Genomic DNA, 17005 nt, shown 5'->3' with positions numbered 1-17005 from the left:
AACAAGATAGTTAACCAGCATTGAAGCATCATTAGTAGCTTGCTCATGAGCAAAATCAAAGTTATCAACATTAATTTCACTCTCTTTACTATTGTCAGCCATTCTAACAACTTTTAGGTGTAAACTTTTTACGTGTACTTTGGCACTTCAAGCCCTAGTTGCTACTCCTCTTTAGCCCTTTAGAAAAAGCACTCAAGCTACTGTACCCGCGGCTTGAATACCATTAATTGCAAGGAATAGAAGAGAGGGTCTTTCGACACCAAAACAGCACCGGCTCCTGTCAAGCTTCTAATAGCTCAACAGTGGTTAAGCCGTAGGCAAGACCCGTAGGACTCCACTATTAAGACCATAGCTCTTGACGGTGATGCCCCGTTAACTGCACAAAGGCAGGCGCACCTCAAGGCTAAAAAATCCCTATTCTACTTACTTACAGGCAATTAATAATACCAACCATTTGTAGCTAGCTTGAGGACCTCCCTTCTTGAGCAAAAAAAGAGAAACCTTGAGCTCTGATACCAATGTAACAATTAATGGCCTAATAACTTATGTGTAGCGGAAATTAGCATGAACATGGTGGGCATTCCATTAGAATAGATTCCTAATGAGAATTACAAGAGTGCTTGGGTGGAGAGAGAAACGAAAAGCATAACACCTAGTTAGATAGCATCAATAATACTTTCAAAAGAGAGAGAAATTAAGCTATGGACAATAGTTGAGGACCGGATTTGCATGGAGCCGGTCCCCCCTCCAAAAGGCTTTGTATTATGGTTTCTCCCATCAAGAGAGACATTGTACAATACAATTCTTTGTGTTCCTTCAAGACTAGCTAGTGCAATGAAGAAGGAATCTTCATGCACTAAGCAAAACACTTAATCAAACACAACTTGAATTATCCCCGTTCTCAGACCCAAGACCTCACACACCTTCGAAGATGGTGAGAGCTAGCAGGGTATGAGAGTAGATATATTGAGAGGAAGAAGGAGTATCTTACGAGAAAGATGTACATCTCCTCACATAATCACTCATATTAGCATAGCTTGGCTTAGTAATTAGCTTGGTAGAGAAGATGAGCGTGCATTGAAGCTTGGCTCTTGGTTGGATTTGCATCCACATGCCAAGAGAGTGTTGATGTAGGCTTCTATCTCACAAGCTTGGAGTAGGTGATGAGCTCTCCATTAAAGCTTGGGAGGAAAAAGAGTATTCTTTCTTCACACATGGTCAAGTGTGCGTGTGTGTGTGATAATCCTTGCAAAAATCAGCCCCCCCTCTCTCTTGGGCGAGCCCTCTTGCTAATTGCTCTTGCTCAAGCCTCATTGGCCCTCCCCAAGTCAAGCCAATTACAATTAAGCAGCATAAGTGATAGCCTTCTAACATGTGTCCCCCTTTCCCCTTTTGTGAGAGCTTTAGCTAGGTAATTAAATAATTAAACTAAACACTCATTGGACCCCTTTGCCTCCAGGCCAATACGAATCAGGCAAGCCATGGTGCTCCTGAATGCTCATTGGACCCCTTGGGAGACTGCCCAATAGTCTTCTAGGAGACTTAATTCTCATTGGTTTCTTTTATTAAATGTTTTTAAATTAATTAAACTAGATTTACTCTAGCTTAATTCTCATTGGTCCACTTCAAGGGTGATCCAATAGAAATTGGGCACACCTTGTGGGCATCTGGCCTAGGGACCTGACATGTGTCCCTCATTCCCTTTGTGTAAAGGGAGCCTGTGTGTGTGTGTGTGGATTTCTCTCTCATACCCTACCTTTAGGGCTCGCCCCCTCCCATGTAGGGATGTGCAAAGACTTTTAGGGCACACACAAAGCATCCAATTTTCCCTAGGGTTGACCTTTGCACACAACCTTTGAATTTTGGAACCTTAGCATTTTGGAAGTCTTAATGGGATAAACCTTAGGGTCTTTTTAGTCCATTGTTGCACATGGCTCTTTTGCAGATGGCCCCCCCTTTGGATCCCTATTTTCCCTCCTTTGGATCCCTACTGTGGCCGGTCTGCAAGATTAACCAATATTCTAGCTTTTTCTCCCCTGGTACCTCCCCACGTTAAATGATCAGTTTAATATGAGAAAATCATTTAGGAGAATTAGATATTGATTATTATGACAAGTAGCAAGGGACTTTTTGATCTTCCCTCAATTACCTCGAAAGGTGCTTTTCCCGTGGAAGTATGTACAGTGTTATTGCAAGCATACTCCACTAAGGGTAAGTACTTCTCCCATTGGGATCTTTGATCTACTTCCGTTACATAGGCTTTTAGTAGATCGAGAATGGTTAGGATAGCTATTTCACTTTGGCCATCCGTTTGTGGATGATAGGCTGAAGAGAAGTTTAGCCTTGTCCCTAAATTCTCAAAGAGACCCTTCCATAAATTACTGGTCATTCTAGGATCAGTATCCGACACTATGGACATTGGCAAGCCATGGTACTTGAAAATTTGTGAAATAAAGAGGGTTTCCATTTGATGGGCTTTGATAGTCTTTTTGACAGGTATAAAATGAGCTTGTTTACTGAACCTGTCTAATATTGTCCATATTCCCGTATTCCCATGGATAGACTTAGGCAATCCAAAGATAAAATCAATGGATATGCTCTCCCATGGTGAATTAGGGATTGGCAAGGGTTGAAGCAATCCAAGTTGCTTCCCTCTATCAAATTTTGTCTTTTGGCATACCACACATTAAGAAACATACTCTTGTATGTTCACTTTCATGGTAGGCCAATAGAAATATGTTTCAATTCCCTTTAAGGTAGATTGAATCCCTCTATGTCCTGCATAAGGTGGAGCATGAGATTCATACATTACTTTCTCACGTAGTGAGTTAGTAACGCATAGTCTATCGCCATAGAGAAGATAACCATCTTGTAAGGTAAATGGTTCTTCTTTCTTCCCTAATGCAAGGGATGAAATCAGCTCTAAAATCAGGATCAATAGCGTACTCATCTATCATTGAAGATAGATCATTGTGAGTTGCTATGGAATCATCATTCACTCTCGGCCGTCTTGAGAGTGCATCAGCTACTTGATTATGCTTGCCAGCAATGTGAGCAATATGAAAATAAAATTGCGAAAGGAAATTTGCCCACCTCATGCGTTTGTCGGAGAGCTTGGTCTGCGTCATGAAGTACTTAAGACTTTGGTGATCCGTTCGCAGAATGAAAGGAGTCCCCAACAAATAGTGCTTCCATGAATCTAAAGCATTTAGAACTGCAAGGAGTTCCTTTTCATATATGACTAGAGCTTGCTCAACAGGGTTGAGCCTTCGACTCTCATAGCCTATGCCATGCCCTTCTTGGAGTAAAACAGCTCCAAGGCAATCACCACAAGCATCACATTGGACCTCAAATGGTTTTGAGAGATCCGGTAGTGTAAGCACATGTTGAGAGATAAGATTTTCTTTAAGATTTTCGAAAGCATTGTTCTCCTTAACAGACCATGTATACCTAACGCTTTTCTTTTTTAGGTCATGTAATGGTACCACAATTTGTGAGAACTTTTCTATGAAGCGTCTATAGTATGCACACATACCTATAAAGCTTCTTAGTTCATGAAGATTCCTTGGTTTAGGCCATCCTTTTATTACCTCTAACTTTGATGGATCCATTTGGATGCCATCTTGAGAGATAATGTGACCTAAATACTGAATCTCTTGCAAGAAAAATTCACCTTTCTTTCGATTAACATAAAGTTTATTGTCTCTCAAAACTTGAAATATTACCTAGAGGTGTTGCTTGTGTTCGTCTAATGAATTAGCGTAGATGATAATATCATCAAAGAACACTCCAGTGAAGGTTCGATAAGGCCTGAACAGCTTCTCCATCAAGCGGTTGAATGTGGCTGGTGCATTGGTCAAGCCAAAAGGCATGACAATGTATTCGTAAAGACCAAATGTGGTGCGAAATGTGGTCTTTACAATGTCTTGATCAACTATCCTTATTTGATGATAGGCACTTTTTAGGTCAATCCTACTGAAGTAGGTCGATCCTTGTAGCTTATCAAATAGGTCTTCTACCCGTGGAACGGGAAACCTATTCCTTATAGTCATCCTATTTAGTGCTCTATAGTCGACACACATACGATATGTGCCGTCTTTCTTTTGCACTAATAGCACATGTGAGCAAAATGGAGATGAGCTTGGCCTAACCATACTCTTCTCAACTAACTCATGCACTTGCTGCATAATCTCCTCTTGTTGAGCTTGAGAAACTCTATAAGGAGGTTTGTTAGGCGGTGAACTTCCTGGAAGAAGTTCAATTGCATGGTCATCATTACCTTGTTTAGGAGGTATCTCACAAGGGATGTCGTCAATAAAAACATCTTGAAACCCCTTGAGAAAATTGGATGACTCTAATTCCTTTTGGTTTGTTTTATTTTCTTTTGTTAAATCATTAGGTTCATTTTGAGAATCTTTAACAAAAATCATTTACACGGAAATAGAGATTTTTATTGACTTGTTGAAAGCTGGTGTATGTACAATGGGGATGGTGTTACCCATTTTCTTAGCATCTATATACATGTCTTTTTCCTTGAACTTAAAGGAGATTCTCCTTTCAGGAAATTTAACATCGGCAGCCAGACGGTCAAACCATGGTGCCCCTAGGATTACATCCTCATGCTTGAGAGGAGAGATAAAGAAGTCCTCTTTGTCCACATAGCCTTCGACATGAAGCCTCAATTTCCCAATTAAGGGAGTGACTGAAGCTTCTTCCCCCTTGAACGCAGTGTCTGCGGGTAGGACATCTCCCATCTCGTAGGATTGTATGCCTAGCTTGATGGCTAACTCCATAGATATAAAATTGTGAGTAGAACCAGGGTCAAAGAGAATAAAAGAATCATGTTCTCTTACCTTTCCCCAAGCATGGCATAGAGGAGATCCTTTGTGATGAGTTTGGTGAGTCTCCTCCTCTTGGATTTCAACCAAGGAAGCTCTAGGAGGATCTTGGCGGTTGTTCTTTTGGGGACAAGCGCGGTACCCATGCCCTTGTTCGCCGCACTTGAAACACCGGTTATCCTTGCGATAGCGCTGAAGCTCTTCAGGAGAGAGTTTATTCTTACCTTTGTAAACTCCCTTCTCGTTAGCTTTGTTGGAGTTGCCCTTAGGAGACTTTTGGACATTGTCCTTCCCCTTAGGCTCATTGGAACCCTTGTTTCCCGGGGGCTTATTATTTCTTTTAGCCCCTGTTCCGAAATTGATTCGAGAGGCCACCATAGTATGGTGTATTACCAGCGATATGTTACGTGGCCTTTGGGAGTTGACATACTCCGCCATTTCTTCAGTTAAACCCGCACAAAATTGTTGCTTTTGCTCTCCAAAATCCAAAATTTTGAAGACAGTGGCTTTGAGTTGTAGGTCCCAAAACTTGTCTACATATTTGTGGATGGATTCATTGGGAGACAGCTTTAAGCTTAGCCATTCGGTGAGTAATTTGTCTTTGGCATCGGTGGCCAAAAACTGCTTCATAATGGAAGCTCTTAAAGCTTTCCATGTTCGTGGAGCTTCACCGTTGGCTTGTAGGCTATACCACCATTGTTTGGCGGACTTTTGAAAGTGAATAGCTACATGGCGTAGCTTAGAGGACTCTGTGAAGCCCTCATCTCCAAACGCCGCATCTAATTGCTAGATAAAGGCCAAGACTTTGTCCGTAGCACCAAAGGTGCCATCATAAGTAAGGAAAGAGATGTTCTTCCCTCCCTCTTTGACTTTCTTCAGCTTGGACGACCTCTTCCATGCGGCATAGGATTTTCTATGGCCTCTTCTTTTTGATGGTTCAAAGGTTGCACCATCACTTTCTTCAGAAGGTGAAGAATTTGAAGAAGGTGGAGAAGAGGGTGTCCTCTTTCTCACCTTTTTCTTCTCTTGCTTTTTATCATCCCTCTTTGAAATGTGGTGAGGAGAAGAATATGATGGTCTTCTCCGCTTTGGTGGTGATGGAGAGCGTTTAGCCCGCTGTCTTCGTGGAGCCATCTCCGCCGAGGTGGTGGGAGACTCGCTTCTTTCTCATTTCTTCGGTGGAGGCTCTTGAGTTCTCCTTTGGGAAGGAGATGCATCATCAAGAAGTAAATTCTTGAGCCCTTCATATGGATTCTCTTCTTCTTCCCGAATTGGAGAGAGACCTCTTTTGGTAGTCTCACAAGGAGGCTTCCTAGGTGCTCTCTCGTCATGGTGATGAGCTTGGAGAATCCCGTGAGCACGAAGCTACCGTTGCACCTCACTTTGGAGAGATGGATTGCCCATGGCTTGTTGAAGCCTAGAAACAAGATAGTTAACAAGCATTGAAGCATCATTAGTAGCTTTCTCATGGGAATAATCAAAGTTATCAACATTAATTTCACTCTCTTTACTATTGTCAACCATTCTAACAACTTTTAGGTGTAAACGTTTTAGGTGTACTTTGGCACTTCAAGCCCTAGTTGCTACTCCTCTTTACCCCTTTAGAAAAAGCACTCAAGCTACTATACCCGCGGCTCGAATACCATTAATTGCAAGGAATAGAAGAGAGGGTCTTTCGACACCAAAACAGCACCGGCTCCTGTCAAGCTTCTAATAGCTCAATAGTGGTTAAAAGCCGTAGGCAAAAGCGGTAGGCAAGCCCCGTAGGACTCCACTATTAAGACCATAGCTCTCGATGGTGATGCCCCATTAAGTGCACAAAGGCAGGTGCACTACAAGGCTGAAAAATCCCTATTCTACTTACCCACAGGCAATTAATAATACCAACCATTTGTAGCTAGCTTGAGGACCTCCCTTCTTGAGCAAGAAAAGAGAAACCTTGAGCTCTGATACCAATGTAGCATTAAATGGCCTAATAACTTGTGTGTAGCGGAAATGAGCATGAACATAGTGGGCATTTCATTAGAATAGATTCCTAATGAGAATTACAAGAGTCCTTGGGTGGAGAGAGCAACAAAAAGTATAACACCTAGTTAGATAGCATCGACAATACTTTCAAAAGAGAGAGAAATTAAGCTAATGATAACAGTTGAGGACCGGATTTGCATGGAGCCGGTCCCCCCTCCAAAAGGCTTTGTATTATGGTTTCTCCCATCAAGAGGGACATTGTACAATACAATTCTTTGTGTTCCTTCAAGACTAGCTAGTGCAATGAAGATGAAAGCTTCATGCACTAAGCAAAACACTTAACAAACACAACTTTAATTATCCCTGTTCTCAGACCCAAGACTTAATTCTCATTGGTTTCTTTTATTAAATGTTTTTAAATTAATTAAACTATATTTACTCTAGCTTAATTCTCATTGGTCCATTTCAAGGGTCATCCAATAGAAACTGGGCACACCTTGTGGGCATCTGGCCTAGGGACCTAACATGTGTCCCTCATTCCCTTTGTGTAAAGGGAGCCTGTGTGTGTGTGTGTGTGTGTGTGGCTTTCTCTCTCATCCCCTAGAAGAAGGGCTCGCCCCCTCCCATGGAGGGATATGCATTGACTTTGGAGAGCACAGAAAGCATCCAATTCCCCCTAAGCTTCAACCCTTTGGACACAACCTTTGATTTTTGGAACCTTAGCATTTTGGAAGTCTTAATGGGCTGAAGCTTAGGGTCTTTTTATCCCATTGTTGTGCATGGCTCTTTTGAAGATGGCCCCCTCTTTGGATCCCTATTTTCCCTCCTTTGGATCCATACTGTGGCCGGCCTGCTAGCTTAACCAATATTCTAGCTTTTTCTCCCCTGGCACTTCCCCACATTAAATGATCAGTTTAATATGAGAAAATCATTTAGGAGGATTAGATATTGATTATTCTGACAGTAGATAAGGACACTCTGTTTATGTATTGAATAACGATATTGTTCCCTGCAAAGTCTGTCAAGTTTTTGTTTAGACTTTTCCATGTTGCTTCTTGCTTCTGGTGTTCTATTTCTTGTAGCACTATCTTATCTGTTTTTATTTTCTTTGGATCAATTTTGGAGAGGAGAAACAGGTTTTGGGGATTTTTCAATTCGTGACAACGTTGTATATATCATCAATCCATGGCTTTTTATTCTTGCAGGATCGAAGACCAACGTGTGAAGTGTCAATCCTTGAGATCTATGAATAGTTTGAGCCGATGCATGTTGGACAGGATATTGTGTTCTTGATACGACATTCAACAGATTTTTTCCGACTTGAAACTCTCTTGTGATTTTTCTTATGGGAGTCCATTTTCTCGAAATAGATTCTGCAAAGAGATGCTAATTCTCAAATCTTGTACGTTGACCTACTCTGACGTTGTAAAATTCAATCCAAATTATTTTTTCGTTTGTCGATGTCTGTGAATGACTTTTGTAAAGTCCATCAGCTCCATTTACAAGTCCATCTGTAATGTTCAAGTTTCCGGTGCATAGTTGCACGACTAAGTTTAGCTTCAAATGCAAGGTTTTTGCAAGCCTCTGCATGGCTTCAAATCTTTTGGAATCTTTATATGTTTGTGACAAATTTTGGATTTTCTACCGGTAGCTTGAAATATATCCGGTTTTCCTGGTGTAATTTCAAATATGTGCTTGTTGCACGCTGTCGAGAAATTTGCGGTCTTGCCAAGAAAGCACCGGGCTTATGGCTGTGAGAGTTTGTGAGAGAACTCCAAAAAACTATATGAAGGAGTTAAACCATAGATGCCATGAAGACTAGGGTTTGGAAGGAAGTGCAATCAAAGAAGTCCCACTTTTTCTCTCTTGCACTCACACACCGAAAGAAAGAACACAAAAGAGAGTGTCAAAACAACACAAAGATGAAAACATCAAGGCTATGGTCATATCGTATCATGGGTAATATGAAAGGGTTAATAGATGAGTTAATGGCATTCAATCTTGGCTGACCAAATAGGCTACGAATTGTTCTTTGGAATTGTAGTTTTGTGCTTACCATAATATATATACTTTGTCTAGTGATTGGGATTAATTGTGTATACAAATCCTCTTGGTTCATAGAAGGGTGAAAGCATGTTAACCTGTCATGCTTTTTCATGTCCCGAACAATGCTAACTAGCACAATTTTGACATATGCTAACTAGTACAATAACTTGAGCTATATCTCCAAGATCTATGACATATGATATATCAATAGAAAGCACTTGAAACAAGGAATCCAAATATACAACCTCTGACAAATTTTGATATTATTTGTAAAAAAATTACCGGACGCCCAACTTTTTGAAGATGTGCTAACTTGAAACTGCTAACTAGCACCAAAAGCGCAACAGGTTAACATGCTTTCACCCTCTATGAGAGGTAGTATGATGGGATCCGGTGATAGAAGTATTTCATTGAGCCTTTCTGGGCCAAAGAGAAACACTATACATTGGTGAAAGTGTATTTTATGACTAATCCATACGTTAATTCTAATAGATCGTGCAGAGTGAAAACGATAGAAATTATCATCATGTGGGTTATTCATCTAGGATAGTATGTGAGAAATGTAGATATGAGGGAAGTGAAGAGATGAGAAGTTTCCCTCCCAAGCCCTATTCTTGCCCGTAGGTAATAACGATACTGCGGGGAGAGATGTACCTGTAGCAAAGAGAACCTAGAAGATGAATTACTAAGAATGAGAGAGATAGGTTTGGTTAAGGAGATGAGATTAGATACATATATATATATATATATATGTTGGATTAGAGATGAAAAAGAAAACAACAAGAAATCAAGAAAACATCAATGTAGAACACATCTTACTTGACAAACCCTTCGGCACCATTATTGATGGAGAGAGAAGAAGAGGAGAGAATTCAACGTTGATTGATACGCCAAGTCCAACACCTTCTTTGATTAGAGTTGATCTTCCAAGGATAGCGTACAAGAATGGCTAGTCTTCCTCTAGAAGAAAGTGCAGGCTTGGGCTTATGTTAATGGCTAAGTACAATTAGGCATTACTACTCACTCCCTCAAGAATTCCTCTCATCAATGGCTTGAATGCTGGAGTAGTTTTCAAGGAAGAAAAGGTCCCCTTTTATAGGTGAAGGGAACTCCCAAGGGTTTACACAAGAAGAGAGGAGCCAGTGTGAACAGAAATTGGAAAAGTTGGAAATGAGTTGTCCCTGCATGATGTGGACAGACTGGGGTCCAGTATTTTGATCATATCGCCTCAACCGTGGCTCCAAATAAAAAAGTAAAAATATGGACAGAAAATTCAGCTCATTAGCTACGATTTGAATTTTAAACTCGTCTTCCAATTCGAATTGAAACCTTGTGTAAAAAAATTATAAAAATAGGGTCCATTTTTGGCAGCAAAACTCTTCCTGTGATCCCCTTAGCCTAGACATTCATTTGATTCCAAAGGACACCTCATGCCATATGAAAGCATGACATTGCTCCTTGACAAAGTTTTGTAATCATGCTTGCAATAATGCATTAAAATAAGTGTATCTTTGAAATCATGCCACCTAGTGTCCCACTAGGATTTGATTCCCTCCTAGTAGCTATTAAAAAAGAAATATAAGAAAAATACGAAAAATACATAGAATATATATATATTGGAGTTTACCCTAGATATAGGATCTAGATAGGGTGTGAGATGATAATGAGATAGTAGAAATAAAGAATCAATGCTTTTTGCCCCAAGTTAAAGAGACAGAGCTATTGATGCTTTTCCCATATTATTTTCTGATGGTAAAGTAAGAATAGGTTACCCTTGAGAAAAATAATAGGATGAGATAGAAGGCTTATTATTATACTTAAATATGCATATGTACATTATAGGAAAGATAATTATGTATCTAAAAAATTACAAGATAGATCTTGTAGCATGCGTTCCCACTATGTACGTATCACAACACGACAAGGCATCTTTGATTTTATTATCATAAAATAAATAATAATAGTTACTCAATGGAGGTGGTTCACGGCAATAAGAATCGTTCAAGTGTTTGATATCCTCCTATGTGTGCTGACTTTGATGTATTCGATTTAGAATTTCAATGAATTTTGCATTTTCTTGTCACATTGATTGTGTTAGTTCGTAACGTTTGATATGCGAGTGCCAACTAGCAATGTGTCGAATATGTTTTTGTGGTATGAGAAGATCCAGTTGTCATGAACAGGACTCGCTTACAAAGATCTCCACAGAGGATAACGTCCATGCCTGCAAATGGTTTATCATGTATTCTTTTTATAGCGCGAAGTCGTGCATCAGCTTGTTGAAAAAGACTTCGTCCAACAAGGGAGATCTCATCGATAACCACTAATTGTAAATTCGTATATTGAGAAGATAGTTCGTATATTCGTTTCGTAGTGTCGTAGCAAGCCTTGAACCAATAGCAGCAACAGGAATGTTTTACCAGTTCCAACACCTCTAGTAAGAAACGAGTGTATTGGTTTGTCTGGATTTTTTTGTTTTTTCAGCATGATATCATCGAATAGAAGATGTTGTTGGGTATTCAGCATTCGTAAGCCTTCATGAAATTGTTTATATAAAATCGTAATCAGCTTTGTTATTGCTAGTTTTCTATTGTTGGTAGTGTTCAAGTCTGGAAGATTTGAAGCGATCCAAAGGAACGCGATATCGATGTTGTTGCAGTTTGCGAAATACTATTTTCATTTACAATGTCTTTGTTGAATTTTTCTCATTGTAAGACACAAGATCTAGATGACGTTTATATGTATCTTCCCACGTCTCAAAGCAATGAAGATGCTGGTTCTCATCATTGTACCAAGGTAAATATAACAGGCATTGTTCTCAATAAAAGCTGTTAGGATCTTTATGTTTGTCGTATCGGACATAAAGAATGATTCGGTTTTCTCTCAATGGAACAATTTTACATCCACAATGCTAGTAGCATGAGCAAAATTTTGCCAAGCAGATATTATGTAAGTGCGTTGGTATTTTGCTATATTTATCGACGATGTTTTTGAAAAATATGTCTTTGATGTCTGGATCTAATTGTTTGAGTGTTTCTTTTCTTTTCAAAATGAGCGAACACTGGTCCGAAGGATTTATGTTGATGAAAATAAATTCTCTAGTAGAATTGTGTAAAGGTGAAGACAAAACAATATAAGTAGCTTGTTATGCACTTAGTTGCTGTATATTCAGAATTGTGTTTCCAATGCGTCGTAATCTTTTGACAATGTTGGCATTATTGGTGAGACAAATATCAATCTCAGCTTTAATAGTTGTTATCAATGTGCTATCCATTTTTGTTATGTACGATGAGCAGTATGCAGTAGCTCCGTACGCTTTCACTACGTATTGGATGTCGGTATTAGCGTTCCATAATTCTGAAATTTTTGGATTGAAACTGTTTGTGAAAATGTCATCTGTTCTTCGTCTCATCAGCACAGACAGTGTTATAATTTTCGATCGAATTGCCAATATGTAATCGTAAAAAAAAAGATCTAATTTTTTCAGCCAATCCTTAAAATTAGTTGGTAATTCTTTGGTTTTGGTTGTTTCGAGGAATTCTTTGATTTCCTTAAGATTTCTTTTGTGTTGTTTAATATTCTTTTCTTCTTCTTGCAATGGTCTAAGTAAGGTACACGGCATCGGGTATCGGGGAAAATCAAAGTGACATCTCTTTCCTTTTTTCAAGCAAGTTTTTCAATGTGAGTGTTGTTGAAAGTCTCTCAAATCTTCCCGAAGAAGGTTCTTGTCAGTACTAATGCATTTGTCAATGAATATCGTCACGCTAGTTTCTTCTGTATCAGTTAGCTGGGGTGCATTTTCAATCCATATTAGACCATGATCGTGTTGACTACCACGACTTTAGAATTCGGTCACAAAAAAGTAGTCTTTCACTTTTCCTCCTACAATGTTATTGTCTTTATTGAGTATTTTTTTCAAGCTTCGAAATCTGTGTAAATAATATCTGGAACATTTTATTGGGTCCGATCGTATGAGTCGTTTAATGTAAGAATTTTCTGTTTCATTGTCATCTTTGGTTATAGAAGTGATTTTTTCCAAACAGTTGATTAGTTCTTTCCAGCGTCTCTCTGCAGCCGAGAAAGTGACAAAGAAGGTAGGAGAACCTAGCTGTCTTATCATTGCGAAGATATTTTTCTTAATTTTTTGTTTGTCATCTAGAGAAGTTCTCAAAGAATCATAGTCTCTGTAAGCTATCTTTGATTGAATAATTCTGTCGACGTTTGTATCATGCAACACATCTCACGCGTAAAGAACGGTCCCTTTGAGCTTGACCTTTCTTAGACAAATCCATATAGATGAAATAAATTTTTGGGTCATTATTTTCACTGCTTTAAAGAATAAGTTTTCTATATCCAATGCAAATCGTCTTTTATCGTGAAGCAATTCCCATTTTGTAATTTTATGGTAATTTTTAACTGCTAGATCGTGATACTTACGCGATTCGCCAAAGAATATTCTTGGAAAACCTAGTTCTTCGCAGAATGTGTCTTTTAATAAACTAAGTGGATGATTTCCCTCACAAGGTGCAACATGTAGGATCTTATCATTGTAGTCAATGATTTGTTGTGCTGACGTGAACTAATGAACGAAAATATCGTGATAATTTTCATCGTCTTCATTATTGTCATTGCACATTGCAAGATGAGTAGAATGTGTCTTTTGTAAAAGGGTCATATGTCACAACCAATCCTCGTTTAAACTTATACTCTCTTTTGTGTAAAGATGAGAATGCAAAAGCTCTTTCAATGCTTCAAGAGTGAGCAGTGGATGTACTAATCCGCTCAAATAACAATGGTTGTATTCTAGTTTTCTCTTTAAACCTATAAGAATTGAGTTTTTCTCATCGATGAATCGTGGCAAGCTTCTTTGTGTTTCGGTAACATTGGCCAATACATTCACAATGCTTCCACGTAAACCATATTGTCCGTCGTATGTCAACTCTTGTATTTTTGAGAACAATATTCAAGGTGCGATCGGTCTTTCTTCTATATTGTTTAGTTTTTGTACAGTTTCGATTTTGTCATTCAATCCAATTTCTTGTAAAGATTTGTAAGTCATTGCTAGTTTACTTCTCTTTCTTTTGCAAGGTTCACAAATTTGCATAATAGTGTCGCTAGCTTTCTTTTTTTTTGTCGACGTTATTTGGTAGCTGAAAAGCAGTCTATTACAATGCTCCCACAAGATTGAAGGAGTATCCTGTATTTCCTTTAAATATATTTCTGTAGGTGCATCATTGGAACGTAGTCTCTTTCTCGAGGAGGAATATTTTGATGGGACTTCCTTAAGCATTTTATTTTTGTTGTTATCGTTGTTTCTGTACGAACTGTGTTGGTTTCTTGACACAAATACTCTTTGGCAACACATTTGTTGCTATCATTAGGATAAAAATCAGCAGTCTCTGAAGTTTTGAAACCTTCGAAGGTGTCCAAATTTCAAATCTTTTCGACTCTGATGCAGATTTATGCATAGGAAACACGTATAAAGTTCCGTCAATGTCTCTGATCAGTATTCGATGTTTAATATCAACATTACTGCATGCACCGACAATGAATTTCTTTCACTTCTTGCGTTGTTCGCTTTCTAAAGTCACCTTGAGCGGCACAAGTGGTTCGCTTTACAAAAAAGCTTGATCAGTTGAATAGTTAACGCCAATGAATTGAGAGAGGTTTTTAAAAACCTGTAGACTCTATCGTAAGTTGTCTCGTTCGCGTCAATGTTATTTCCTAAGAGAGTGTTAATCAAGTTTATCGATGTGGTTTGTAGTCCCATTTGAAACAAGGTACAAGTAGCTAAGTTTGTTAGAAGATCCGTTGGTGAAAGTATTGTTTTTGTAATGTATTGAAAAATAGTGAATATATCAGCATCTAAACCGTATGTGTGCAAGAAATATTCATCGCCACGAAGATTTTTTAAATCGTCAACAATGAAAGCATCCATTCTTTGAGTGAATTGAATGGGCAGAGCAAGAGAGAAAAAGAGAGAGAGAGAGAGAGAGAGAGAGAGAGAGAGAGAGAGAGAGAGAGAGAGAGAGAGAGAGAGAGAGAGAGAGAGAGAGAGAGTTGTGTGTGCGTGCAAGGAGGATGGACGGAACAAGGGGGAGGGGGGGCGAAAGAGAGACCAATCTAGCTAATTAAAAACGATTTTCTTATCCGACTGTAGCCAGGAAAAGGATAGCGAGAGAAAGATGCGGACAACTGAAAATACTGAAGCTCTATGTGCAATACTGAAACTAACAAACACAAGCAAGGGCGTCTTCACGGACAATATTCAAAGAGAGAGAGAGAGAGAGAGAGGGGGGGGGGAGAGAGAGAGAGAGAGGAGAGAAGAAAAGACAACCGAATCACTAACGAAACGAGGGAAAAGAGTGAACACACACACACACACACACACACACACACACACACACACACACACACACACACAGAGAGAGAGAGAGAGAGAGAGAGAGAGAGAGAGAGCAATGCGAGAAGGAAACTCTTAAAACCTTATAACGCAGTTGCAAGTGGTTTTACAGATGTTTTTTATCGCAAGGATTTTTTACAAGGCTGTTTTGATGCATTGAAGACAACTTTACACAAACCATGAAAACTAGCTCATGACTCTTCAAGAGCTTTGCTAGTATTATTTATATACAATGGTAGACCCTTGTTATGCTTCCAAGACCTTTACCCCGAGTAAGAAGCGGTCAAATTTTCTGCAAGATTGATTTTGAATGTGCCAGTGCGTGTTGTCGATGCCAAGATCTCTCTTGCAACTAGTGGATTTTTACTGAAACTCACAAACACAAGCAAGGACGTCTTTATGGACAATATTCAAAGAGAGAGAGAGAGAGAGAGAGAGAGAGAGAGAGAGAGAGAGAGAGAGAGAGAGAGAGAGAGCAATGCGAGAAGGAAATCCATAAAACCTTATAACACAATTGCAAGTGTTTTTACAGAGGTTTTTTATTACAAGGATTTTTCTACAAGGCTGTTTTGATGCATTGAAGACCACTTTACGCAAACCAGGAAAACCAGCTCATGACTCTTCAAGAGCTTTACCATTATTATTTATATACAATGGTAGACCCTATTATGCTTCCAAGACCTTTACCCCGGGTAAAAAGCGGTCAGATTTCCTGCAAGACTGATTTTGAATGTGCCAGTGCATGTTATCGATGCTAAGATCTCTCTTGCAACTAGTGGATGTTTAGAATACAAGCTTTGAAAAGTCTTGCCCAAAGCCAAAACCTCGTCAACAATAAGACCAACTAGTTGTACAGAAATGACAGGGCCTTCGCTTGGCTTGATCTTCACTTGAAGCTTGGGAATCTCGTAGCTTGTAGTCGTCTTTTGGCAAGTGATACAGAATAAACCCTCTGTGGTTTTATGAACCTTATTCAATTTTCAAATGGCACACAATGTCTCCAAGAGAACACCATTTATGTTAGAGAAACGCAAGACGCCGAACACCTGCAGGACAGGCACCATGATTGTAAGATCCAAGACAAACACCGTATTGTCATGGACTAAGAAAGCCCCGACATTCCTTGCAACGAAAGTTTTCACTTCTCCATTGTCACCATCCCCTTTGATAGACTTATACTCTTCTTTGAGATCATTGACAAAAGTCAGCTGGAAAAAAGCACACGTCAAACGGCACTAATTTTTTTTTTGCCTTAAAAACTACAAAGGATCTCAGTATGCGAGACTTATAGTTGCCCGATGTTTAGTAGTAGATCCGTCAACCACCAATAGCTCTCCAATGTGTGGAGTTGGCGTAGATTTCAAAATTCTCACTCTCAATAACAACAAAAGCAAGCGTACCCAAACAACTTTTTGCACCACCTAGACCCGCACTTGCAGCCTCATCCAAGAAAAATCTTATCTTTGTTTCCGGGTAAAAGCTCAAGTAAATTGGAAATGAACTAATGCAAGTGACGATCGAGGTAGCATCCAAGTAAAGAGAGAAAGGCGATGTTCCACTGTCTGCCTTGTTCTTTGTTTTGATTGCAGAACCCTCTATCCGCACAAAACTACCAACACTTAGAAAGGAAGCAAATTGACTTATCAGTGATGAACCGACGATGACACTGATGCGTTGGAGTTGTGCGAATCCACAAGATCAGCCTTGAAAAACTTCACAATTTTGGGAGCGAAAAGCTTGTATGTACCAT

This window comes from Adiantum capillus-veneris, chromosome 26 (assembly GCF_014529385.1).
Source record: "Adiantum capillus-veneris isolate H3 chromosome 26, ASM1452938v2, whole genome shotgun sequence".
Taxonomy (NCBI): Eukaryota; Viridiplantae; Streptophyta; class Polypodiopsida; order Polypodiales; family Pteridaceae; genus Adiantum; species Adiantum capillus-veneris.
The sequence above is the reverse complement of the archived record's forward strand: the minus strand, read 5'-3'. Positions refer to the sequence as shown.